The sequence below is a fragment of the Phyllobates terribilis genome, unplaced genomic scaffold (genome assembly GCF_046119375.1).
Source record: "Phyllobates terribilis strain yellow unplaced genomic scaffold, ASM4611937v1 Scaffold_140__1_contigs__length_4765195, whole genome shotgun sequence".
NCBI lineage: Eukaryota > Metazoa > Chordata > Amphibia > Anura > Dendrobatidae > Phyllobates > Phyllobates terribilis.
This window is the reverse complement of record NW_027362900.1, coordinates 4,646,072-4,672,580: the sequence shown is the minus strand read 5'-3', so window position 1 is coordinate 4,672,580 and position 26,509 is coordinate 4,646,072. Positions and strand designations below refer to the sequence as shown.

Below are 26,509 nucleotides of genomic sequence, written 5' to 3'. Positions count from 1 at the left end.
AAGAGCACTTCATTGCACTACTTTCAAGTCCACACTCACTGCAGCAAAGCAAACATACTGCTCATCTCTCATAGCTTCCCTGTCTCACAACCCTAAAAAGCTATTCAACACTTTCAATTCTCTCCTCCATCCCCCAGCACATCCTTCCTCTCCAATCATCTCAGCTGAAGACTTTGCCTCATTCTTCAAGCAGAAGATTGATAACATCAGAGAAAGCTTTGGCCGACAACCCCCACAGCCCCTGCTCATATCTACTCAGTCCTCCTCCTCCAAAACCAGCTTTTCCGCCATCACGGAAGATCAACTTTCCGCTCTACTCTCAAGATCACATCTCACCACAATGACTGCTCATTCTCCCTAGTCCCGCAAGCTTGCTGCCCCGGGGTAACCTTGGACTCTGATCTCTCCTTCAAACCACATATCCAAACCCTTTACACTTCCTGCCGACTCCAACTCAAAAATATTTTCCGGATCAGTACATTCCTTACTTAATAATCTGCAAAAACCATAGTCCATGCCCTCATCATCTCCCGCCTCGACTACTGCAACCTCCTGCTCTGTGTGGCCTCTGTTCTAACACTCTCGCACCTCTCCAATTTATACTAAACTCTGCTGCCTGACTAATCCACCTGTTACCTCGCTATTCGCTAGCCTCTCCCCTCTGTCAATCCCTTCACTGGTTCCCCATTACCCAGAGACTCCAGTACAAAGCCCTACCCATGACATACAAAGCCATCCACAACCTGTCTCCTCCATACATCTGTGACCTAGTCTCCCGGTACTTACCTACACACAACCTTCAATCCTCACAAGATCTCCTTCTCTACTCCACTCTATGCTCTTTGTCTCTGTTTTGCTCTCGCCTTGGAATCCAGATTCCCACTGCTATTATATCTTTGTTTTCCTTCAGAACGTACCATCTGATGTCTACCTTTGGGCACACAACACCATATCAATTCAAGTCACCAGGTAGACCAAAAATTGGTATTTCTCACTTAATTTTCCCTATCTGACTCATCACCAGGAAATTGTTCTCCTGTATGCCCATGTAGCTCAGAATGAGGCTCCTACAAAGTATAATGGCCCCCACACAGTATGATGGCCCCCACAGCCCCTCATAGAGTATTATGGCCACAATAGCCTGCTAAACAAAATGAGGACACGCACTCAATATGGAGGCCATTAAAGTCCATCAAAGCACCCAACACAGTTTAACGGCCCCCAGCAGCCGCCCACTCTCTATGAGAGCCCCAACAGCCCTTCACTTAATATGATGCCACCATAATTCCTTAAGAAAAAAAACACACACACACACACACACACACACACACACCTCAACCAACCCCGTTCCTGGGTGCACTGCTCCGGTCTGTGCAGTGTGAGTACTGAGGCTCCATACTACAGGTGTGATGTAGTGACATCATTCTGCCTGCAGTGCACAGAGACTCAGATTCACAGGCGAAGGCTGAATGATGGATAAGTGAGCTTTCGACTTCCTGATTCATTATCGTATTCAATGGTATTACCGTCACAGGTAGCTGAAATTTTGATGATTGGGAAGGAGAGGGTGCCCATTGCTGACCCGCACCGAGCACTCTCAATTCACAGGCATTATAGTGGCCACATGGGCTGCCACTATGGATGATATGCCCCTGCCTATCCAACTATTGTGTGGTAAATATCTTATAGGTTCTGGGTTCATTAGTATCTGCACCAAGAATGGTGCTGAGTTTTTATTAATTGCCATGGGGTAGTCGGTGAGATGGGTGGTACAAAATTGTGTGTCTAATGGGTAGTACTGTGGGAAACCCTCCGCCCCCCAAATTAAAATATATGCACTAAAAACTGGACTAACATATATATACTTAAAACTACAAGCTGAATGGCTTACCCTATCCTGTACCTAAACAAAGCTGTTACAGCCTAAGTGTGGAGTTTGGCACCCCTAAGAGACGACAATGGCATCCCCACTCACCGGTGGCTGTCCCTCAGAAGCCCTAGATAACCCTGATACATAACCCTGATATATATATATATATATATATATATGTATGTATATGTATCTATATCTCAAACAATACACTGATACATTAAATAAGACCACGTATGTCTCAAGGTATATGTAAAGGAAAGGGTATGGTACTCATCAGAGAATGTTTCAATAATCCGCCTCAACGTGTTTCCCCAACAGCTTCATCAGGAGGCTTGATACAAGGATGTTAATTCATGATGTTCAGCATAGTGTGCCTAACAGCCAGGTGTCCATGTTTAAATATCCCAAAACCCCTCCCCAGACTAGGAGAACCATTCCCTTTCCTAGAAGTGAATTGTCATAGGATATACAGAATGGAGTCTGTCTACAATAATGTACTGCGCTTGAGCTTCTTCTCATGCGCGAGAGGTCCGATAATGTCCATCTCCTAGTGTGCATGTCCGGAAGTGACTAGCTATAAAGTTTAACGGCAGATAAACTGATTGCTGCCACGCTACTCGTATCCTTCACTGCGCATGACCGTAGTTATGCATTCCACGCCGGAGAGCATCTAGGGTAATTTTTGGCGATTGTGCAGGTCCGGACGTGCCGGAGTGCATATTGAATCTGGATTGCATTCCTCCCATATAGAAAAGTCCTGTCTCTGAGATCAGCGTCATGGGAGACTAAAAACAAGTATTGCACACCCTCCCATCATGAAATAGGCATGTAGATCTACTTTATCACTACATAAAATATGGGATGAGAGCCCACAGTATATTCCTAAATGGCCAAATTTGACCCCCATTACATAATTGGAGATATACAATGATCACCACACTTGTTAATTACTAAATAGTATATGTGTATGATATAACTGATAAGAACTAATTCTGATATAGAAGCTCAGATATCTTGATGAAGTAAAACAGTATGTGACCCTCATTCACTGGGAACTGAGTAGAAATGGGTAGAGCATAAAACCCAAAAATGTAATTCAGAATATGGATGTATTCACACAAACAGGCATAGGAAATTTGCTCATCGAGTCCCTTAGGGGCTCGTGAATCCAGTCTGGAAATCCACTCTCTTTCCTTTTTGATACATCTATTGTGATCACCTCCTCTGACACTGGGTTTAACCACCACAATGATACAAAAGGAGATGTTTCCCTCGATGTGCACTGTTCATGTGTCTCACTAATTGGGGTGTCCTGACCATGGCATAAATTACCCAAAAGCCCCTTCCCCCACCCTCCTCCTAGACTGCCTCTTGCTCGTTCATACATAATCTAGGGGACAGGTGCATGTGGCCATATATAAAAGTCCTGAGGTTTTACAGTTGGAATAATCCCTCTGAAAAAAGATTTTAACTGTAGAGGAACTCAAGAAAGATTTACATGGTCTCATCCAACTAAATGTACAGCATTATCCACATCTAAAGAAACCGCAGACTCTTCAATCCAGCTAAGTCCACTTGGGTGCAGGTTTTTATAGAAACTATGCTCTAAACGGTCCCTAATTGACCAACCCTTTCTGAAAGTTATTGTGGGAGTAGATCACACAGCACCCTCAGGTCCAGGGTTTTCTCAGGATATTAAAGATATGGTCACTCTGATTCTCGTAAGTTCCTATTACTCGTGTTATCCCATCTTTTTCTTGCTCTCTTGGTTAGGTATGGAGGAGTGTCGGTCTCTCCCGATTTTCTGCAAATAATTGTGTGAAATCCAAAATCTACTGTAGGTACCTTTTTCCATGAATCTGGTGTTCATGTCTATTGCCTGTATATTAAAATCTGTGACATTAGAGCAGTCTCATCTCAACCGTAAAAATTGGCCCTTGGATATTGCTTTTTTTAAGGAGGATGGGGTGGTGACTATCCCACTTCAATAGTTTATTAGTGCTTCTAGGTTTATGGTAGATGAGTGTCCCTAGGGTCCCATCCCCTTCATTCTTGATTAGTACATACAGGAAAGGCAACTGGCAATATTTAACCCCTTTCTGACGTATGACCTAATTGTACGTCTTGGTGACCTGGGCCTATTAGACCAATGACGTACTATTAGGTCATACGGCAATCGCGCCCGCACACAAGCGGTGCGATCGTCGACGGGTGTCAGCTGATTGTCACAGCTGACACCCGGTACTATGTGCAGGGAGCGGTCCCGCACCGTTCCCGGCACATTAACCCCCTCAATGCTGCGATCGAAGTCGATCACAGCATTGCGGTGGCAAGGGGAGGTGATCAGGATACTCACCTCCTCTTCCGGCCTCAAGCGCTGTCTGCCGCGGCTTCCCGGATGTTGCCATGACGACCCGATCTCGTCAGGACAACATCCGGGTCACCAGACAGCAGGAAGATTCTTTGGACATGCGCAGTGCATGACAAAAGAATCTTCTCCCTGTGCAGCACTGACAGCCTGTACAACACAGGAATGGTGCAGCATTCCTGTGCTATACAGGCAATCAGAATAAAAAAAAGTGAAAGTCCCAGAGTGGAACACAGAATAAAAGTCCACAAAGTGTTAAAAAATGAAAATAAAAATAAAATAAAAAAATTGTAAAAATATTATAAAAAAAAATAAAAAAAAAGAATCCACCAAAAATAAAAATATAATGTACCCATCAATAAATATTATGGAAAAAAGAAATCAAAAAACAAAAAAGTACACATATTTGGTATCGCCACGTCCGGAACGACCCGATGTATAAAACTGTCCCACTAGTTAACCCCTTCAGTGAGCACGGTAAAAAAATAAAATAAAAAAAGAAGCAAAAAACAATGCTTTATCATCATATGGCCAAACAAAAACTGAAATAACACGCAATCAAAAAGACGAATATAAATAAAAAGGTTACCGCTGAAAACGTAATCTTTTCCCGCAAAAAACAAGCTGCCATACAGCTCCATCAGCCGAAAAATAAAAAGTTATAGCTCTCAGAATAAAGCGATGCAAAAAAATATTTTTTTCTATAAAATAGCTTTTATTGTGTAAAAGCGCCAAAACATAGAAAAACAATATAAATGTGGTACCGCTGTAAACGTACTGACCCAAAGAATAAAGCTACCTTATCAATTTTACCACTCGCGGAACAGCATAAAAAAAAAAACATGAAAAAAATTCTGGAATTGCTGTGTTTTGTTTATTCTGCCTCCCAAAAATCGGAATAGAAAGCGATCAAAAATTGTCAAGTGCCTGAAAATGGTACCAATAAAAACGTCAAGTCATCCCGCAAAAAGCTAGCCATCATATGACTGTCGGCCAAAATATGGAAAAATTATAGCTCTCAAAATATGGCGATGCAAAAACTAGATTTTACAAATAAATGCGTCTTTTAGTGTGTGACAGCTGTCAATCATAAAAACCCGATATGATTCTGGCATCTCTGTAATCGCACCGACCCGAAGAATAAAGTCGTCTAATCACTTATACTGCACGAGGAACGGCGCAAAAAATAAACTCTAGGGTTAGGGTTGGGTAGGGATTTTTTTCAAAAGTTAAAAAAAAAAAGATGACGATATGGCGACTAGTGTTGAGCACAAGTGCTCGCTACTTGAGTTTGCATCGGGTGCTTGGGTATGCACTGAGTATCGTGAGTGCTCAAGTGACATGCTCGAGTCTCTGCCCCATATGCTTCATGGCCAAAAAACCTTGCGGGGATTGCCTGCTATGCACGAGTGATCCCCGCATGTTTTTTTTGGGGTGTCTAATAACCATGAAACATGCGAGCGGGGACTCGAGCATGTCACTCGAGCACGCACGATACATGGTGCATACCCGTGTACCTGATGTAGACTCAAGTAGCGAGCACTTGCGCTCAACACTAATGATAACATTAGGTCATCATATTGAATAAGTTATCAAATTCTGTGTCGTACCTCTGGGTTCAAAATGTTCACTATACCCCTTGATAAAATCCTTGAGGGGTGTAGTTTCCAAAATGGGGTCACGTGTGGGGGGGTTTCCACTGTTTAGGCACATCAGGGGCTCTCCAAACGTGACATGGCGTCCGCTCTCAATTCCAGCCAATTTTGCGTTCAAAAAGTCACACAATGCTCCTTCCCTTCTGAACTCTGCCGTGCGCCCAAACACTGTATTTTCCCCACCTATGGGGTATTGGCGTACTCAGGAGAAATTGCACAACAGTTTTTGGGGTCAATTTTCTCCTCTTACCCTTGTGAAAATAAAAAAAACGGGGGCTAAAACATTTTTGTGGAAAAAGTTAGATTTTTTTTATTTTCACAGCTCCATGTTATAAACTTCTCCAAAGCACTTGGGGGTTCAGGGTGCTCACCACACATCTAGATAAGTTCCCTGAGGGGTCTAGTTTCCAAAATTGTGTCACTTGTGGGTTTTTTCCGCTGTTTTAGGCACACCAGGGGCACATCCGCTAAGTATTCAAGTAAATTTTACATTCAAAAAGTCAGATGGCGCTCCTTCCCTTCGGAACCCTGCCGTGCGCTCAAACAGTGGTTTTCCCCCCACATATGGGGTATCTGGGTGCTCAGGAGGAATTGTACAACAAATTGCATGGTGCAATTTCTCCAGTTACCCACAAATGCAAAATTGGAGGCTGAAAAACATTTTTGTGGGAAAAATGTGAAAATGTTATTTTTACGGCTCAATGTTCTAAACTTCGGTGAAGCACCTGGGGGTTCAAGGTGCTCACCACAGATCTAGATTAGTTCCCTGAGGGGGTCTAGTTTCCAAAATGGTGTTACTTGTGGGGGTTTCCACTGTTTAGGCTCTCCAAACGCAACATGGTGTCTGCTAATTATTCAAGCAAATTTTACAATGAAAAAGTCAAATGGCGCTCCTTCCCTTCCGAACCCTGCCGAATGCCCAAGCAGTGGTTTTCTCCCACATATGGGGTATCGGCTTACTCAGGAGAAATGGCACAACAAACTATATGGTGCAATTTTTCCTGTTACCCTTCTGAAAATGCAAAATTGGGGGCTGAAAAACATTTTTGTGGGAAAAATGTGAAAATTGTATTTTTACGGCTCAATGTTCTAAACTTCGGTGAAGCACCTGGGCGCTCCTTCTCTTCCGAGCTCTGCTGTGCGCCCAAACAGTGTTTTTTCCCCACATATGGGGTATCTGCGTGCTCAGGGCAAATTGCACAACAAATTTTGGGGTCCATTTTTCCTATTACCTCTGCGAAAAAAAAAAAAAAAAATGGATCTAAAGTAACATTTTTGTGAAAAAAGTTAAAAGTTCATTTTTTCCTTCCACATTCCAAAAATTCCTGTGAAGCACCTGAAGGGTTAATAAAGTTCTTGAATGTGGTTTTGAGCACCTTGAGGGGTGTAGTTTTTAGAATGGTGTCACTTTTGGGTATTTTCTGTCATAAAGACCCCTCAAAGTGACTTCAAATGTGATGTGGTCCCTAAAAAAATGATTTTGTAAATTTTGTTGGAAAAATGAGAAATCAATGGTCATCTTTTAACCCTTATAGCTCCCTAATAAAAAAAAATTTTGGTTCCAAAACTGTGCTGATGTAAAGTAGATATGTGGGAAATGATATTTATTAACTATTTTGTGTGACATATATCTCTGATTTAAGGGCATAAAAATTAAAATTTTGAAAATTGCAAAATTTTCGCCAAATTTCCGTTTTTTTTTTCACCAATAAACGCAAGTGTTATCGGAGAAATTTTACCACTATCATGAAGTACAATATGTCACAAAAAAACAATCTCAGAATCAGGGGGATCCGTTGAAGCATTCCAGAGTAATTACCTCATAAAGTGACAGTGGTCAGAATTGTAAAAATTGGCCCGGTCATTAACGTGCAAACCACCCTCGGGGGTAAAGAGGTTAAACTCTGATATAAATCTAAGGCCCACTCTATTGATGTTGAGTTACCTGACAAATTCAAGAAACTTTTCACTCGTTCCTGACCAGATGATAAAAATGTCGTCAATATATTTATACTAAGCCCCAAGATATGGTTGCCACCACTTATGATCATCTATGAATATTGTGTTTTCCTCCCACCAGCCCAGAAATAGGTTAACATTCGAGGGGGCACAGCGGCTCCCCATCGCAGTACCCCTGAGCTGGTGGAAGTACTTCCTGTCAAAAAGAAAGAAGTTATTATTAGTAAGAGTGAATTTTAGAAGATCCTCCATGAAGTCATTATGTCTGCTACACTCTACTGATCTCGATTTCAAGAAACGTCTTACTCCTCTAATACCATCCTCATGCGGAATATTACTGTACAAAGACTAGACATCTACACTGTGTTCCAAATTATTATGCAAATAATATTTTCTCAGATTTTCCCAAATTACCTATATGAATTGCAGTCATTGTAATTTTCCAGTCAAATAACTATTAGAGTACAATTGAAAGGTTTTTGTACAAACTGCCTATGATAACAGTATATTTTTTTAAAAATAAAACACTCAAACTGCACTCAAAATGCATGTTCCAAATTATTATGCACAGCAGAGTTTTCAACCTTTTCATTTTAATAAAGAACAAAAAAATGGTCATTTTTGAAATAAGCATTAGCAGGTTATTACAAACTGAAATCAAACAGTTTTCAACTCAAAACTTTATTCTAGGTGATGTTACATTTGCACATAGGACCGCATGTTCGAAAGGAGCTTCTGAACTCTCTCGTCCATTGAATTTGTCAGGTTTTGGATGGTTTCTGCTACAATTGTTTTGCATGAGTACAGAATACCCTCCCAGAGCTGTTGCTTAGATGTGAACTGCCTCCGGCCATCATAGACACTCCTTTTGATAATGCTCCAGAGGTTCTCAATGAGGTTGAGGTCAGGGGATCATGGGGGCCACACCATAAGTTTGTCCCCTTTTATGCCCATAGCAGCCAGAGATGCAGATGTGTTATGTGCAGCACGAGACGGTGCATTATCATGCATGAAAATGATCATGCTGCGGAATGCACGGTTCTTCTTCTTGAACCATGGCAGGAAGTGCTGCTTGAGAAACTCAACATACATTATGGAGTTCATCTTTACCCCTTCAGGGATCCTAAAGGGGCCGACAATCCCTCTCCCCATGATTCCAGCCCAAAACATTACTCCACCTCCTCCTTGTTGGCGCCGTAGCCGTGTTTGCATGGGGTGTCCATCAACCAGCCATCCTCCACTCCATCCATCTGGACCATCGAGCGTTGCACGGCACTCATCGGTGAACAAAACAGTTCGATGGTCCAGATGGATGGAGTGGGCATAAAAGGGTACAAACTTATGGTGTGGCCCCCATGCTCCCCTGATCTCAACCCCATTGAGAACCTCTGGAGCATCATCAAAAGGAGTGTCTATGATGGCGGGAGGCAGTTCACATCTAAGCAACAGCTCTGGGAGGGTATTCTGTCCTCATGCAAAACAATTGAAGCAGAAACCATCCAAAACCTGACAAATTCAATGGACGAGAGAGTTCAGAAGCTCCTTTCGAACAAGGGGTCCTATGTGCAAATGTAACATCACCTAGAATAAAGTTTTGAGTTGAAAACTGTTTGATTTCAGTGTGTAATAACCTGCTAATGCTTATAATTTCAAAAATGACCATTTTTTTGTTCTTTATTAAAATGAAAAGGTTGAAAACTCTGCTGTGCATAATAATTTGGAACATGCATTTTGAGGGCAGTTTGAGTGTTTTATTTTTTTAAAAATATACTGTTATCATAGGCAGTTTGTACAAAAACCTTTCAATTGTACTCTAATAGTTATTTGACTGGAAAATTACAATGACTGCAATTCATATAGGTAATTTGGGGAAATCTGAGAAAATATTATTTGCATAATAATTTGGAACACAGTGTAGTAAGGCCTGCTCCCCTACATGCATGTATACATTATTATTATTATTATAGCGCCATTTATTCCATGGCGCATTACATGTGAAAAGGGGTATACATAGCAAAAACAAGTACAATAATCTTGAACACAATGTGACAGCGACTGGTACAGGAGGAGAGAGGACCCTGCCCGTGAGGACTCACAATCTACAAGGGATGGGTGAGGATACATTAGGTGAGGGTAGAGCTGGTCATGCAGCGGTGGTTACTGCAGGTTGTAGACTTGTCGGAAGAGGAGGGTCTTCAGGCCCCTTTTGAAGGCTTCCACGGTCGACGAGAATCTGATGTGTTGGGGTAGAGAGTTCCAGAGTAGGGGGGAAGCACGGGAGAAATCTTGTATGCGATTGTGGGAGGAGGAGATAAGAGGGGAGTAGAGAAAGAGATCTTATGAGGATCGGAGGTTGCGTGCAGGTATGTAACGGGAGACTAGGTCAGAGATATATGGAGGAGACAGGTTGTGAATGGCTGTGTATGCCATGGTTAGGGTTTTGAACTGGATTCTCTGAGCAATGGGGAGCCAGTGAAGATTGACAGAGAGGAGAGGCCGGGGAATAGCGGGGGGACAGCTGGATTAGTCGGGCAGCAGAGTTTAGTATAGATTGGAGGGGTGCAAGAGTGGTAGAAGGGAGGCCATAGAGCAGGAGGTTGCAGCAGTCAAGGCAGGAGATGATGAGGGCGTGCACTAGTGTTTTTGCAGATTCATGGTTGAGGAATGTGCGGATCCGGGAGATATTTTTGAGTTGGAGTCAGCAGGAAGTGGAAAGGTCTTGGATATGTGGTTTGAAGGAGAGTTCAAAGTCCAGGGTTACTTCAAGGCAGCGAGCTTGAGGGACTGGGTAGAGTGGACAGCCATTGACATTGATAGGTCAGTTGGGATGGGGGAAAGATGATGAATTCTGTTTTGTCCATGTTAAGTTTTAGAAATCTAGCAGAGAAGAAGGATGAAATAGCGGAAAGACATTGTGGGATTTTGGTTAGTAGGGAGGAGATATCGGGTTCAGAGAGGTATATCTGTGTGTCATCAGAATAGAGGTGATAATGAAAGCCATGAGACTCTAGGAGCTGTCCCAGGCCGAAGGTGCAGATGGGGAAGAGCAGGGGTCCTAGAACTGAACCTTGGGGGACACCGACAGATAGGGGGCGAGATGAGGAGGTGGTGTGTGAGTGGGAGACACTGAATGTCCGGTCTGTTAGGTATGAGGAGATCCAGGATAGGGCAAGTCTGTGATGCCGATAGATGAGAGAGTCTGTAGTAAGAGGGAATGGTCCACTGTGTCAAAGGCAGATGACAGGTCTAGGAGGAGGAGGATACAGAGTAGTGTCGCTTAGATTTGGCGGTTAGTAGGTCGTTGGTGACTTTAGTCAGTGCAGTTTCAATAGAATGGTGCGGTCGGAAACCAGATTGTAGGCGGTCGAAGAGAGAGCAGGAGGAGAGGTGGGAGGACAGTTCAGAATGGATGTGTTGTTCCAGTAGTTTTGAGACATAGGGGAGAAGTGATATGGGGCGATAGCTAGTCAGAGAGGATGGGTCAAGGGAGCGCTTTTTGAGGATGGGTGTGATTAAGGCATGTTTGCAGCATGAGGGGAAGACACCAGTTGTTAGTGACAGGTTTAAGAGGTGGGCTAGGGTTGGGATGAAGATAGTGGTAAGGTTTGGGATGAGGTGGGACGGGATTGGGTCAAGTTCACAGGTGGTGAGGTGTGATTTGTCGAGTAAAGAGGATAGTTGATCTTCCGTAATGGCGGAGAAGGTGGTTTTGGAGAAGGAGGGTTGAGTAGGTGTGGGGAGGGGCTGTGGGGGCTTTAGGCAAAAGCTTTGTCTGATGGTGTCAATTTTCTGCTTGAAGAATGAGGCAAAGTCTTCGGCTGAAATAAGAGGAGAGGGAGGAGGCACTGGGGGACGGAGGAGAGAATTGAAGGTGTTGAATAGTTGTTTGGGGTTGTGAGACAGGAGGATATGAGAGATGCGGAGTATGTTTGTTTTGCTGCAGTGAGTGTGGACTTGAAGGTAGTGGGGGATTGTTTGAATGCAATGAAGTGCTCATTGGAGGGGGACTTTTTCCATCTACGCTCGGCAACCCTGGAGGCCCGTCGCAGTTCTTTAGTTAGGCTGGTCTGCCAGGGTTGTCTATTGATTGTGCAAGCTTTGGTATGTGTGAGGGGGGCGACCGAATCGAGAGCTGCAGCTGTTGTGGTGTTGTATAAAGTGGCAGCAACATCGGCATCATGTAAGGAACTAATGTCTGTAAGAGGGAGGAGGGATTCAGAGAGTGAGTGTAGGTCAAGGTGTCTGAGATTTCTGCGAGGGTGTGCAAGTTTGTGGAGTGGGGATTGTTGACCTGGAGAGGAGAGGGTAGAGAATGTAAGTAGGTTGTGGTCAGAGAGAGGGAGAGGCGAGTTAGAGAGGTTAGATAGGGAACAGAGGCGGGTGAAGATGAGGTCCAGCATGTGGCCGTCTTTGTGGGTGGGTGTGGAAGACCACTGAGTTAGACCGAAGGAGGAAGTGAGGGATAGAATCTTAGAGGCCGCTGAGAGGGAAGTGTCAATGGGGATGTTAAAGTCACCCATGAGGATAGTGGGGATGTCAACGGAGAGGAAATTAACTAGCCAAGTGGTAAAGTGGTCAAAGAAAGTGGTGGTTGATCCTGGGGGGCGGTAGATGACAGCCAGTTGGGGGTTGGAGGGGGGAGTAGATGCGCACGCTGTGCACTTCAAAAGAGGGGAGAGTAATTGAGGGTGGCAGTGGGATATGGGTGAAGGAGCAGTTATCTGAGAGGAGGAAACCTATTCCTCCACCGTGCTTGCAGGTGCGGCGGGGGGTATGGGAGAGGTGGAATTCCGCGGTACGAAAGTGCAGCAGGAGAGGCCGTGTTAGAGGGGTTGAGCCAGGTTTCAGTGATGCCGAGGAAGGAAAGGTTGTTAGTGATGAAGATAGTGCTCCTGTTAGGGGGACTGGGGAAGCAGGGGCTGGGCGGATGGGTATAAGGTTAGAAGGGTTACGAGAGTTTGGGATAGATTGTGGGTAGGAGGTGGAAGTGATTGTAGGGATGTGGTGAGGAGGGCCGGGATGTGGAGAGATGTCGCAAGCAGTGAGGAGGAGCAGAGAAAGCATTAGTACGTGGGAGCAGGAGAGGGCATGAGGTGGCTGTCTGTGTTTGGAGACAAAGGATTGTACAGTACAGACCAAAAGTTTGGACAAACCTTATAATTTAAAGATTTTTCTGTATTTTCTTGACTATGAAAATTGTACATTCACACTGAAGGCATCAAAACTATGAATTAACACATGTGGAATTATATACTTAACAAAAAAGTATGAAACAACTGAAAATATGTCTTATATTCTAGGTTCATCAAAGTAGCCACCTTTTGCTTTGATGACTGCTTTGCACATTCTTGGCATTCTCTTCATGAGCTTCAAGAGGTAGTCACCGGAAATGGTGTTCACTTCACAGGTGTGCCCTGTCAGGTTTAATAAGTGGGATTTCTTGCCTTATAAATGGGGTTGGGACCATCAGTTGTGTTGTGCAGAAGTCTGGTGGATACACAGCTGATAGTCCCACTGAATAGACTGTTAGAATTTGTATTATGGCAAGAAAAGCCTTAGTTACTTACCGGTAACGGGATTTTTCGGAGCCCATGACAGCACCACGTGAGAGAGAGAGGATCCGCCCATCAAGGACAGGAAACCTACAGGTTAAAAAGGGCGGCCCTCTCTTTCCGCCTCAGTTTAGTTAACAGAGCATGAGAGTACCGCCAAGGTTAGTTATAACAAAACATAATCACATTAAGTACATTACTTTTCATCAATTTCCCGCAAGGGTGCACAAAAAGAAATCAAATCTACAGGAGTGCACAACACCAGTGAAGGGAGGGAATATAAAGGTGCTGTCATGGGCTCCGAAAAATCCCGTTACCGGTAAGTAACTAAGGCTTTATTCGGTCGCCCATGACAGCACCACGTGAGAGAATTACAGAGACGAAGGAAATTAGGGAGGGACCACAGCTTGAAGCACCCTTCTCCCGAAAGTGAGATCTGCAGAGCCACCCAGATCCAATCTATAGTGCCTATAGAAAGTAGGGGGAGAAGACCAAGTGGCAGCCTTACAAATTTCCTCAATGGAAAGCCCTGTCTTCTCCGCCCAGGAGGTTGATACCGCTCTGGTAGAATGCGCCCTCAATCCCTCCGGCATCTCTTTATCCCCTGAGGAGTATGCGAGGGAAATGGCCTCCTTGATCCATCTAGCGATTGTAGCCTTTGAGGCCTTACAACCCTTCCTAGCCCCCTGATAGCAAATAAATAGGGACTTATCCTTTCTAAAGCCACGTGATACTTCTAAGTACCTTAGTACGCACCTCCTAACGTCTAAAGTGTGAAGTCTCTCCTCTTTTTGATTTTTGGGCGGAAAGCAAAAAGTTGGGAGAACTATTTCCTGGGTTCTATGGAATCGAGTAGCCACTTTAGGAAGAAAGGCTGGATCAGGTTTTAATATAATCCTATCGTCCAGAATTTGCGTAAATGGAGGGCATATTGAAAGGGCCTGTAGGTCACTGACTCTCCTGGCTGAAGTTAGGGCTACTAACAGGACCGTCTTTAGGAAAATAATTTTGGGGGAAACTAAATCTAGTGGCTCAAAAGGAGGACTGGTCAAGGCATCTAAGACAAAATTCAAATCTCAGGGAGACATCTTTACTTTGGTAATGGGTCTACACCTAAAGGAAGCTTTTAAAAAACTGGCTATCCAATAGTTATCTGCAATATTGGAAGAAAATAAAGCTCCCAACGCCGACACCTGTACTTTCAAGGTACTGGTAGTGAGACCTAATTCTAAGCCTCGCTGCAGAAATTCCAGAATTTTCCCAATAGGGGGCCCCTCCTCCACCTTAACTTCTGCAAAGGACAGAAACTTCCTCCAGGTCCTGGCATAAATACGGGTGGTAACAGGTTTTCTGCTAGCCAGGAGAGTATTCACTACATTTGCGGGGAATCCTTTGTTGGTCAATAACACCCTCTCAAATTCCACGCCGTCAAATGTAGGCTCGGGGTTGGAGGATGGGAAAGTGGCCCTTGAGTGAGGAGGTCCGGAATCTCCGGAAGAACCCAGGGATCTGATATGGACATCTTCCGGAGACAAGGGAACCACGGTCTTTTGGGCCAAAAGGGACATATGAGTATCACTCTGGCTCGGTCTGCCTGATCTTTCTTATCACCGCTGGGAGCAGGATCATGGGAGGGAAGGCATATGCCAGAGGAAATCTCCAGGGAACCATGAAGGCGTCCACTGCCAGGGGTCCTTCTCTGGGGTCTAAGGAACAAAAATTTTCCACTTTCCGATTGGCTCTTGTTGCGAATAAGTCCACAGTCGGAAGGCCCCACATTTCTACGATTCTGGAGAATATTTGTGTATTTAGGGACCACTCTCCCTCTTTTACAGAAGTACAGCTGAGGAAATCCGCTGTGATGTTTTCCTTGCCTTTTAGATGAGTAGCCGAAAGAGAGAGACAGTGATCTTCGGCTTTCAGCAGAAGTGCGTTCGCTACCCTCATCAAGTTTCTTGAGCGGGTTCCCCCTTGGTGGTTTATGTAAGCTACCGTGACTTGATTGTCCGAGAGTACACGGACATGCTGGTCCTGAAAATATATAAGGAACTCGTTGAACGCATGCTGCACCGCCAGAAGCTCCTTAACATTTGATGACAACTGTTGCTCACTGCTTGACCAGGTTCCCTGCACTAATTTCCCTTCAAAGTGAGCTCCCCAACCTGTAGCACTTGCATCAGTGGACAAGACTGCAGTTGGACTACATTCCCAGGGAACCCCTTTAGCAAGATTGTCTTGTCGTAACCACCAACGAAGGGACCATATGGCACGAGGACCTAGCGTAAACTTACGGTCTAGATGCCCCTCTAAAGCTGCGTTATTGTACAACACATCCCACTGAAAGGCTCTTGAATGCAATTGTGACCAACGAACCGCAGGAAAAGTGGAGGTGAAGGTTCCCAATAGTGACATGGCCTTACGGAGTGACATAGAAGGTTTACGTATACATTGTTCTACCAACTCCCGGATTCTATCAATTTTCTGTTCTGGAAGACAACATAGCTGTTTCCTGGAATCTAATATGACCCCCAGATATTGTTGTACCTTGAGTGGAGATAGTCTAGACTTTTCTAAATTTAGAAACCACCCAAAACTCTTTAAGACTGACATGGTCTCCTGCAGGTGGGTCTCGCACTGAACCAACGAATTCCCCACTATCAGGAGATCATCCAGGTAAGGGATAATTAGAATGTCCCTTTCTCTTATATGGGCCATAACTTCCGCCATTACTTTAGTAAAAACCCGTGGGGCTATAGCTAAACCGAAGTGGAGTTCAGTGTATTGGAAGTGTTTAACCACCCCGTCTATTTCAATGGCCAGCCTCAAGTATTTCTGGTAATTACTATGAATTGGGATATGGTAATACGCATCTTTGAGATCGAGCACTACCATACAGCAGTGGGGAAAAAGTAACTTTATTACGGATTTTAAAGACTCCATTTTAAAGGTGTGTATTTTAAGGAAATTATTCAGGGATTTCAGATTTATAATTGTCCTGAAACTTCCATCCGGTTTCGGAATCAAGAAGAGCAGGGAGTAGAAACCAAGACCCTTTTCAGCTTCCGGAACCTCAATCAGGACGTGCTTTCTTATTAGGGTTTGTACTTCCGAAACGAGGGCAGCCTGGCATTCTGGGGAAGAACTGGAGGGAACAACCATGAACCTTTTGTGAGGCAATGCTTTAAATTGAAATTTAAGACCATACTTAATCAGGCTCCAAATCCAATTACTATGAGAAATCTGTTCCCAAGCTGGGACAAAAAAATGACAATCTCCCTCCCACCTGGGCTGATTGTGTATCCCCTGGCTTCTGCTCAATTTTTGGAGACGGACCAAAGAGTAGACCTCTACCTTTTCGACCTCTTTCATCAGACTTGTCTTGCTCCCTGAAATATCTCTTCCGGAAAAATTTCCTCTTCCGGAACGATCTCTTAAAGGAGGGTAGAGGTACTGATGGAAACCCCTTCTTAGGGTCCCCCGCTTTCTCCAATAAGTCGTCCATGGTCTGACCAAAGAGGTATTCCCCTTCACACGGGATTGTACACAGTCTGGACTTAGTCTGTAAATCCCCTGGCCAGCTTTTAATCCACAAGGCTCGCCGAGCCGCATTTGACAGTACTGCTGACTTTGCTGCCAACCTCACCGAGTCCACAGATGCATCAGCAAGAAAAGCTGCCGCCCCCTGAACCAGTGGAAGGGAAGAAATAATGTCTTTCCTAGAAGTCCCATCCTTCAACTGACTGTCTAGCTGTTCAAGCCACACCATCAGGGCTCTGGACGTACAGGTAGCTGCTACTGTTGGTCTCAGTGCTCCCGCAGCTGTCTCCCATGCCCCTTTCAGGAAAGTATCAGCCCGTCTGTCTAGGGGATCTCTCAATGCACCCATATCATCGAACGGGAGGGAAGTTCTTTTCGCTGCTTTGGTAACAGAAACATCCAGCTTGGGTGCTTTTAACCAGGAGGAACACATAGCATCCTCAAACGGATATTTCCTTTTAAAGGATGGAGGAACACTACCCTTCTTGTCAGGCTTTCTCCACTCCTTATCAATGAGGTCTTTCACCTTTGAATTTACTGGAAAGACCCTTCTCTTCTTTAGCCCCAGACCACCAAACATAACATCCTCAGCTGACTTCTCTACCCTCGAGTCCACTATCCCCATTGTAGATCGGACGGCTTTTACTAGGGCATCGACCTCCTTCAGGGGGAAGCACTGTCTATCTGGCTCACTATCAGAGGAAGAGAAGGCGGAGGAGGAAGCGACCGATAGCTCAGAGTCTAAACCCAGCTGGGTTTCTTGAGGAATATGCCCAGACTCTGAACCTTGCAATGCTTTGCCTATTTCTTCCCTTATTAAAGTTCTTAGGCCTAGGGAAAAATCTAGGGTCTCCTCCGATATCAATTTGCTGATACAAAGCTGACATAACCTTTTGCTATATGAATCAGGGAGCGGACAGCTGCATAAGGCACACTCTCTGTGCTTGGACTTCGAGGAACATTTCTTGCTCTAAAAGAAAGTCATAGATAGAAAGAAGGAGGAAACATTAGTAGAACTTTCACGAAGATTCCACTCACCCCACAGAACCTTCGGTACCGTAGAAGCAGAAGAATCCAGCATGCATGGCGAGGAATCACGCCGCACCGGACCGTCCTTCCTGCTCTTAGTGGTAGCTCTTCTAGCTGTACGACCAGACCCTAGCCGGGAATGACGCTGCGCCACTAGTTGTGAGGGCTCCCCAGAGGGCTGCTCCTGCAGCAGATGTTGTTGCCTAGGTGACAGCTCCTGTGAATCTTCCATAGCTTACAATGTAAGAATGGGCTGGGACGCACCTCTGTATGTTACCAGACCATTTATATACTGGCCATACCGGTACCATGTGTGGGTGTGTGTTTCCTTTTTTTTTTTTTTTACCCAGGAGGGCGTTTCCTGCTCCTTGGTGTTCCTCCCCAGGTCCAGGTGGGATCCAGATGGGCTCCTCGCCGCCAGGTCCTCAATCCCCCGGCGTTCAGCTGCTCGCGCCAAGAATTCAAACGAGCCCCGCCCCTTCCGGTGATGTCACAGGGCTTCCTGCCCGGCGCACCGGAAGTCACGTCAGAAGGTCGCGGGGGGGGGGGGAAAGCCCGCTAGCGGCCCCACACCTGGCGGACATCTACCTCCCGTGAGGCGATGTCGCGCCCGCCGCAACGGTCACGCAGGCGCCCCCATGAGCCCTGCCGTGGCGTCTCCAGAGGACCGGGACGGACCGGCTCCAACCACCTGCTGTGGCCCTCTCTGGGACAGGAGTCCATCTTCTGCAGGTAAGCCTGCAAGGTCCCCCATCATGGACAGGAAACCTAAACTGAGGCGGGAAGAGTGGGCCGCCCTTTTTAACCTGTAGGTTTCCTGTCCTTGATGGGCGGATCCTCTCTCTCTCACGTGGTGCTGTCATGGGCGACCGAATAAAAAGCAGCTAAGTAAAGAAAAACGAGTGGCCATCATTACTTTAAGAAATGAAGGTCAGTCAGTCTGAAAAATTGGGAAAACTTTGAAAGTGTCGCCCAGTGCAGTTGCAAAAACCATCAAGCGCTACAAAGAAACTGGCTCACATGAGGACCGCCCCAGGAAAGGAAGACCAAGAGTCACCTCTGCTTCTGAGGATAAGTTTATCCGAGTCACCAGCCTCAGAAATCGCAGGTTAACAGCAGCTCAGATTAGAGACCAGGTCAATGCCACACAGAGTTCTAGCAGCAGACACATCTCTACAACAACTGTTAAGAGGAGACTTTGTGCAGCAGGCCTTCATGGTAAAATAGCTTCTAGGAAACCACTGCTAAGGACAGGCAACAAGCAGAAGAGACTTGTTTGGGCTAAAGAACACAAGGAATGGACATTAGACCAGTGGAAATCTGTGCTTTGGTCTCATGAGTCCAAATTTGAGATCTTTGGTTCCAACCAGCGCGTCTTTGTGCGACGCAGAAAAGGTGAACGGAAGGACTCTGCATGCCTGGTTCCCACCGTGAAGCATGGAGGAGGAGGTGTGATGGTGTGGGGGGTGCTTTGCTGGTGACACTGTTGGGGATTTATTCAAAATTGAAGGCATACTGAACCAGCATGGCTACCACAGCATCTTGCAGTGGCATGCTATTCCATCCGGTTTGCGTTTAGTTGGACCATCATTTATTTTTCAACAGGACAATGACCCCAAACACACCTTCAGGCTGTGTAAGGGCTATTTGACCAAGAAGGAGAGTGATGGGGTGCTACGCCAGATGACCTGGCCTCCACAGTCACCAGACCTGAACCCAATCGAGATGGTTTGGGGTGAGCTGGACCGCAGAGTGAAGGCAAAAGGGCCAACAAGTGCTAAGCATCTCTGGGAACTCCTTCAAGATTGTTGGAAGACCATTTCCGGTGACTACCTCTTGAAGCTCATCAAGAGAATGCCAAGAGTGTGCAAAGCAGTCATCAAAGCAAAAGGTGGCTACTTTGAAGAACCTAGAACATAAGACATATTTTCAGTTGTTTCACACTTTTTTGTTAAGTATATAATTCCACGTGTTAATTCATAGTTTTGATGCCTTCAGTGTGAATGTACAATTTTCATAGTCAAGAAAATACAGAAAAATCTTTAAATGATAAGGTGCGTCCAAACTTTTGGTCTGTACTGTATGTTGAGGAATAGCTCTGAGGAGGAGGTGAGATGGATGAGGAGAATGGAGGGAGAGATGAAGAGTTCCTTACTAGGTGTAGGGATTAGGGGTGGTTGTAAGAAGTGAAGGATTAAGGGGGTAAGAGTGAAAACAAAGACAAACTTTGTTTACTAGGACTTAGCATCCAGTTACCTTCAGTTGCCTTCAGGATTAATTCTTATTTCTCATACTTCAGCTAATGGCCACAGACTAAAGTCTGACACAGACTCCTGGCCCACAATATATTTGTAAAAGAATGCATTTAGCTGTGAACCAGAGGGGAGTGGTCTGTGCTCATCTTGATCAGCTGATTAGGGCTCAAACAGATCCTGGATAGTCAAAGACTAAGTAAACAAGGTCATAAATGAAAGTAGGGGGTAGCAGGTGTAACTTGGAGGACATACCATTAGTAAATAGTAGTAGAGAAGTATAGAGAAATCGGCATGGGAGTCAAGACGGAAAAGCTGGGTCACATACCATTAGTAAATAGGAGTATACATGGAGGGGAGCAGGCAAAGGCAAAAGCATTTTCCAGAGGGATTATTACAACTATAAAACCTCAGGACTTATTCTAACTGCAGAACATCAGGCGGTACTATGACAACATTATACTGTGTGTGGGGGCAGCATACATACTGCATAAGGGGCATTACGCTGGGTGGGGACATTCATACTGTATAAGGGGCATAATGGGGGCATCATACATCCTCCATACTTTCGTATGGCGGATTCCACCTTTCCCACACTCCCCGCCCCAATGGCAAACATGGTGGAGGCGTAGGTTTTCTCCTGTCAGATACCAGCGCTTTCACCCAAATCCCACTGCCACCCTCCGTTACACTCCCCTCTTTTGAGGTGCACTGTGTGCGCATCTATTCCCTCTCTGACCTCCAACTGGCCGTCATTTACCAACCTCCAGGGCTAGCCACCACTTTCTTAGACCACTTCACCACCTGGCTGCTTCACTTCCTTTCCGCTGACATCCCCACTACCATAATGGGCGACTTCAACATTCCCATTGACACTTCCCACTTGTCTGTCTCTAAGTTCCTATCCCTCACTTCCTCCTTCGGCCTTGCTCAATGGTCTTCTGCAGCTACTCATAAAGATGGCCACACACTGGACCTCATCTTCACCCGCCTCTGTTCCCTATCTAACCTCTCTGACCATAACCTCCTCACATTCTCTACCCTCTCCTCTCCAGGTGCACAATCCCCACTCCACGAACTTACACACCCTCGCAGAAACCTCAAACACCTTGACCTACACTCACTCTCTGAATCCCTCCTCCCTCTTACAGACATAAATTCCTTACACAATGCAGATGTTGCTGCCGCTTTATATAACACCACAATAGCTGCAGCTCTCGACTCGATCGCCCCTCTCACACATACCAAAGCTTGCAGAATCAACAGGCAACCCTTGCACACCAAACTTACTAAAGAACTGCGACGGGCCTCCAGGGTTGCAGAGCGGAGATGGAAAAGATCTCACTCCATCGAGCACTTCATCGCATTCAAACAATCCCTCACCATTTTCAAGTCCACACTCACTGCAGCAAAACAAACATACTTCTCATCTCTCATATCTTCCCCGTTCCACAACCCTAAACAGCTATTTAACAAATTCAATTCTCTCCTTCGTCCACAAGCGCCTCCTCCCTCTTCTCTCATCTCAGCCGAAGACTTTGCCTCATTCTTCAAGCAGAAGATTGACACCGTCAGACAAAGCTTTTGCCTAAGTCCGCACAACCCCTCCTCATATCTACTCAACCTTCCTCCTCCAAACCCCACTTCTCCACCATTACAGAAGGTCAAGTCTCCTCTTTACTCTCCAAATCACACCTCACCACCTGCGAACTTGACCCAATCCCATCCCACCTCATCTCTAACCTTACCACAGTCTTCATCCCAACCCTAACCCACCTCTTCAACCTGTCACTAACAACCGGTGTCTCCCACTCATGTCTAAACCACGCCTTAATCACACCCATCCTCAAAAAGCCCTCCCTTGACCCATCCTCTCTGACTAGCTTCCGCCCCATATCACTTCTCCCCTATGCCTCAAAACTACTAGAACAACATGTCCACCTTGAAATGTCCTCCCACCTCTCCTCCTGCTCCCTCTTCGACAGCCTACAATCTGGCTTCCGACCGCATCACTCGACTGAAACTGCCCTGACCAAAGTCACCAAAGACCTACTAACCGCCAAATCCAAGCGACACTACTCCATCCTCCTCCTTCTGGACCTGTCATCCGCCTTCAACACAGTCGACCATTCGCTCTTACTACAGATTCTCTCATCTCTTGGCATCACGGACTTGGCCCTATCTTGGATCTCCTCATACCTAACATACAGGACATTCAGCGTCTCCCACTCACGCACCACCTCCTCATCTCGCCCCCTATCTGTCGGTGTCCCCCAAGGTTCAGTTCTAGGACCTCTGCTCTTCTCCATCTACACCCTCGGCCTGGGACAGCTCATAGAGTCTCACGGCTTTCAGTATCACCTCTATGATAATGACACACAGATATACCTCTCTGGACCCGATATCTCCTCTCTACTAACCAAAATCCCACAATGTCTGTCCGCCATCTCATCCTTCTTCTCTGCCAGATTTCTAAAACTCAACATGGATAAAACAGAGTTCATCATCTTTCCACCCTCTCATTCATATCCCCCGACTGACCTATCCATTAACGTCAATGGCTGTTCACTCTCCCCAGTCCCACAAGCTCGCTGCCTTGAGGTAGCCCTGGACCCTGATCTCTCCTTCAAACCACATATCCAAACCCTTTCCACTTCCTGCCGACTCCAACTCAAAAATATCTCCCGGATCCGTGCATTCCTCAGCAAAGACTCTGCAAAAACACTAGTGCATGCCCTCATCATCTCCCGCCTTGACTACTGCAACCTCCTGCTCTGTGGCCTCCCATCCAACACTCTTGCACCCCTCCAATCTATCCTAAAATCTACTGCTCGACTAATCCACCTGTCCCCCCGCTATTCCTCGGCCTCTCCGCTCTGTCAATCCCTTCACTGGCTCCCCATTGCCCAGAGGCTCAAGTTCAAAACCCTAACTATGGCATACAAAGCCATCCACAACCTGTCTCCTCCATACATCTGTGATTTAGTTTCCCGGTACTTACCTGCACGCAACCTCCAATCCTCACAAGATCTCCTTCTCTACTCCCCTTTTATCTCCTCTTCCCACAATCGCATACAAGATTTCTCCCGTGCATTCCCCCTACTCTGGAACTCTCTACCCCAACATATCAGACTCTCGCCTACCATGGAAGCCTTCAAAAGAAACCTGAAGACCTACCTCTTCCGACAAGCCTAAAACCTGCAGTAACCGCCACCCACCACATTACTGCATGACCTCCTCTACCCCCACCCATGCCTTGTAGACTGTGAGCCCTTGCGGGCAGGGTCCTTTCTCCTCCTGTACCAGTCGCTGACTCATTTTGTTAAGATTATGTAAATGTTTTTGCTATGTATATCCCTATCACATGTAAAAGCGCCATGGAATAAATGGTGCTATAATAATAAAGGGCACAATGGGGGCATTACACTGTGTGGGGGCATCATTCATACTGCATAAGGGGCATAATGGGGGCATTACACTGTGTGGGGGCATCATACATCCTGCATAAGGGGCATAATGGGGGCTTTACACTGTGTGGGGGGCATCATACATCCTGCATAAGGGCCATAATGGGGGCATTACACTGTGGGGGGCATCATACATCCTGCACAAGGGGCATAATGGGGGCATCATACATCCTGCATAAGGGACATTACAGTGTGTGGGGGCATCATACATACTGCATAAGGGACATAATGGGGGCATTACGCTGTGTGGGGTCATTATACATCCTGCATAAGGGGCATAATGGGGGCATTACACTGTGTGGGGGCATCATACATACTGCATAAGGGGCATAATGGGGGCATTACACTGTGTGGGGGGGCATCATACATCCTGCATAAGGGGCATTACACTGTGTGGGGGCATTATACATCCTGCATAAGGGGCATAATGGGGGCATTACACTGTGTGGGGGCATCATACATACTGCATAAGGAGCATAATGGGGGCATTACACTGTGTTGGGGCATCATACATCCTGCATAAGGGGCATAATGGGGGCATTACACTGTGTGGGGGCATCATACATACTGCATAAGGGGCATAATGGGGGCATTACACTGTGTGGGGGCATCATACATCCTGCATAAGGGGCATAATGGGGGCATTACACTGTGGGGCCAGTAAAGGGGTCCTGTACTATGAGAACAATACGTTTCTTCCCTTCCTGTCTCTATAGTTGGGTCGTATGTATCTATTACAGGAAACAGAACAAAAACCTTATGATTCTTATAAAGGGGCAACACAAGACCCCAAAACAGTCTCCGTGCTGAAGGGGTTAATGCCCCCTGCGCCCAGTAATGGGGTCTCCACATACCTCCACCTGCAGAGCCGCCACCACATATATGGCTGCTCTGTGCGCACAGGAGCTGTGATGAGGTCACAGGAGGGGAGGAGTCAGGGGTCACATGATCAGGGGCCTCAGTGGATGCAGGACTCTGCTGTGCTGGTTGTCATGGTGCTGGATGAGCTGAAGTTTATGTGTGGGGTCAGGAGGGGTTTACAGTGTGGATGTAGCAGAGCCGCGTGTACGAAGTGTACGGAGCGGAGCCGCGAGTGTACGAGGCGTACGGAGCAGAGCCGTGTGTGTACGAGGTGTACGGAGCGGAGCCGTGTGTGTACGAGGTGTACGGAGCGGAGCCGCGCGCGTACGAGGCGTGCGGAGCCGTGTGTACGAGGCGTACGGAGCGGAGCCGCGCGTGTACGAGGCGTACGGAGCGGAGCCGTGTGTACGAGGCGTACGGAGCGGAGCCGCGCGTGTGGACGAGGCGTACAGAGTGGAGCCGCGCGTGTGGACGAGGCGTACGGAGCGGAGCCGCGCGTGTGGACGAGGCGTACGGAGCGGAGCCGCGCGTGTGGACGAGGCGTACGGAGCAGAGCCGCGCGTGTGGACGAGGCGTACGGAGCGGAGCCGCGCGTGTGGACGAGGAGTACGGAGCGGAGCCGCGTGTGTACGAGGCATACGGAGCAGAGCCGCGTGTGTACGAGCCGTATGGAGCGAAGCCGCGTGTGTACGAGGCGTGCGGAGCCGCGTGTGTACGAGGCGTATGGAGCGGAGCCGCGTGTGTACGAGGCGTGAGGAGCCGCGTGTGTACGAGGCATACGGAGCCGCGTGTGTACGAGGCGTACGGAGCGAAGCCGCGTGTGTACGAGGCGTACGGAGCGGAGCCGCGTGTGTACGAGACGTACGGAGCGGAGCCGCATGTGTACGAGACGTACGGAGCAGAGCCGCGTGTGTACGAGGCGTACGGAGCGGAGCCGCGTGTGTACGAGGCGTACGGAGTGAAGCCGCATGTGTACGAGGCGTACGGAGCGGAGCCGCGTGTGTACGAGGCGTACGGAGCGGAGCCGCGTGTGTACGAGGCGTACGGAGCGGAGCCGCGTGTGTACGAGGCGTATGGAGCGGAGTCGCATGTGTACGAGGTGTACGGAGCGGAGAAATCCTATCCACTATGCTGTAACACCTTGCCAAACCTGCAGCTGCTCTGACCATGTGCACATACCCTAACAGTTCCCATAGAACACCAGATCACATACATAGCAGCAGCTTTTGTTTTGGCCAAAAGATTTTGTAAGCCGCCGCCACGACAAGGAGACTCTTCTGGCAGGGCCCTACTCTACTCTAACCTATTAAACATTTCTTAAAATATCCAGTACTCTATCTAGGTATATTTTTATTTATTTTTCTTTAAGGGAATGTGTCGCATACATTTTTTCAAATAATATCACATACAAAGGGACAAAAACCATCACACCATGGCCGGACTACATATTACCACCACATAGTGACCAAATAATACCACATACAAAGAATACCGACACACCATGAGTAGACCATATATTGACCGAATAATACTACATACAAGGAACAAATACCACCACACCATGACCAGACCACATATTACCACCACATAGTGACCAAATAATACTACATACAAGGAACATAGAATTAAACCTCATATTCTTGTTTATGCATATTTGTATCCCACCCTGTATATAAACTGTTTATTGCAGGAAATTTGTGTGAAAACCACCGATGTTAGAAAATACACCCACATCTGATCTGGTGCAAAGCATAATATCCTGGCAAAGGATCATAGAGCCGCAGATATATCAAGCATTATCAATCATATCAACGGGAGGCATCATTGTAAAACAGACGAAAACAAGTATGTACAAAACACTGGTGAGATTACTGTGGAACATTGCAATGGTGAATCAGATTAGATGGAATTTACAAATCCTGCTATCCAGGAGTTGGATGTATAACAGATCAATTG

At 46.4% G+C, this 26,509-nt stretch overlaps 1 protein-coding gene across 1 annotated transcript in view; it reads right to left on the bottom strand.

Annotated features, from left to right (window-relative positions):
- The window catches only part of LOC141205548 (uncharacterized), a 94,201-nt gene extending 69,568 nt beyond the window's left edge, over window positions 1-24,633 (bottom strand). Inside the window, exon 1 of the mRNA XM_073664114.1 lies at window positions 24,547-24,633. The gene's annotated coding sequence lies outside the window, so the exon portion shown is untranslated. The remainder of the gene's footprint in view (window positions 1-24,546) is intronic.
- Between the last annotated feature and the right edge of the window lie 1,876 nt (window positions 24,634-26,509).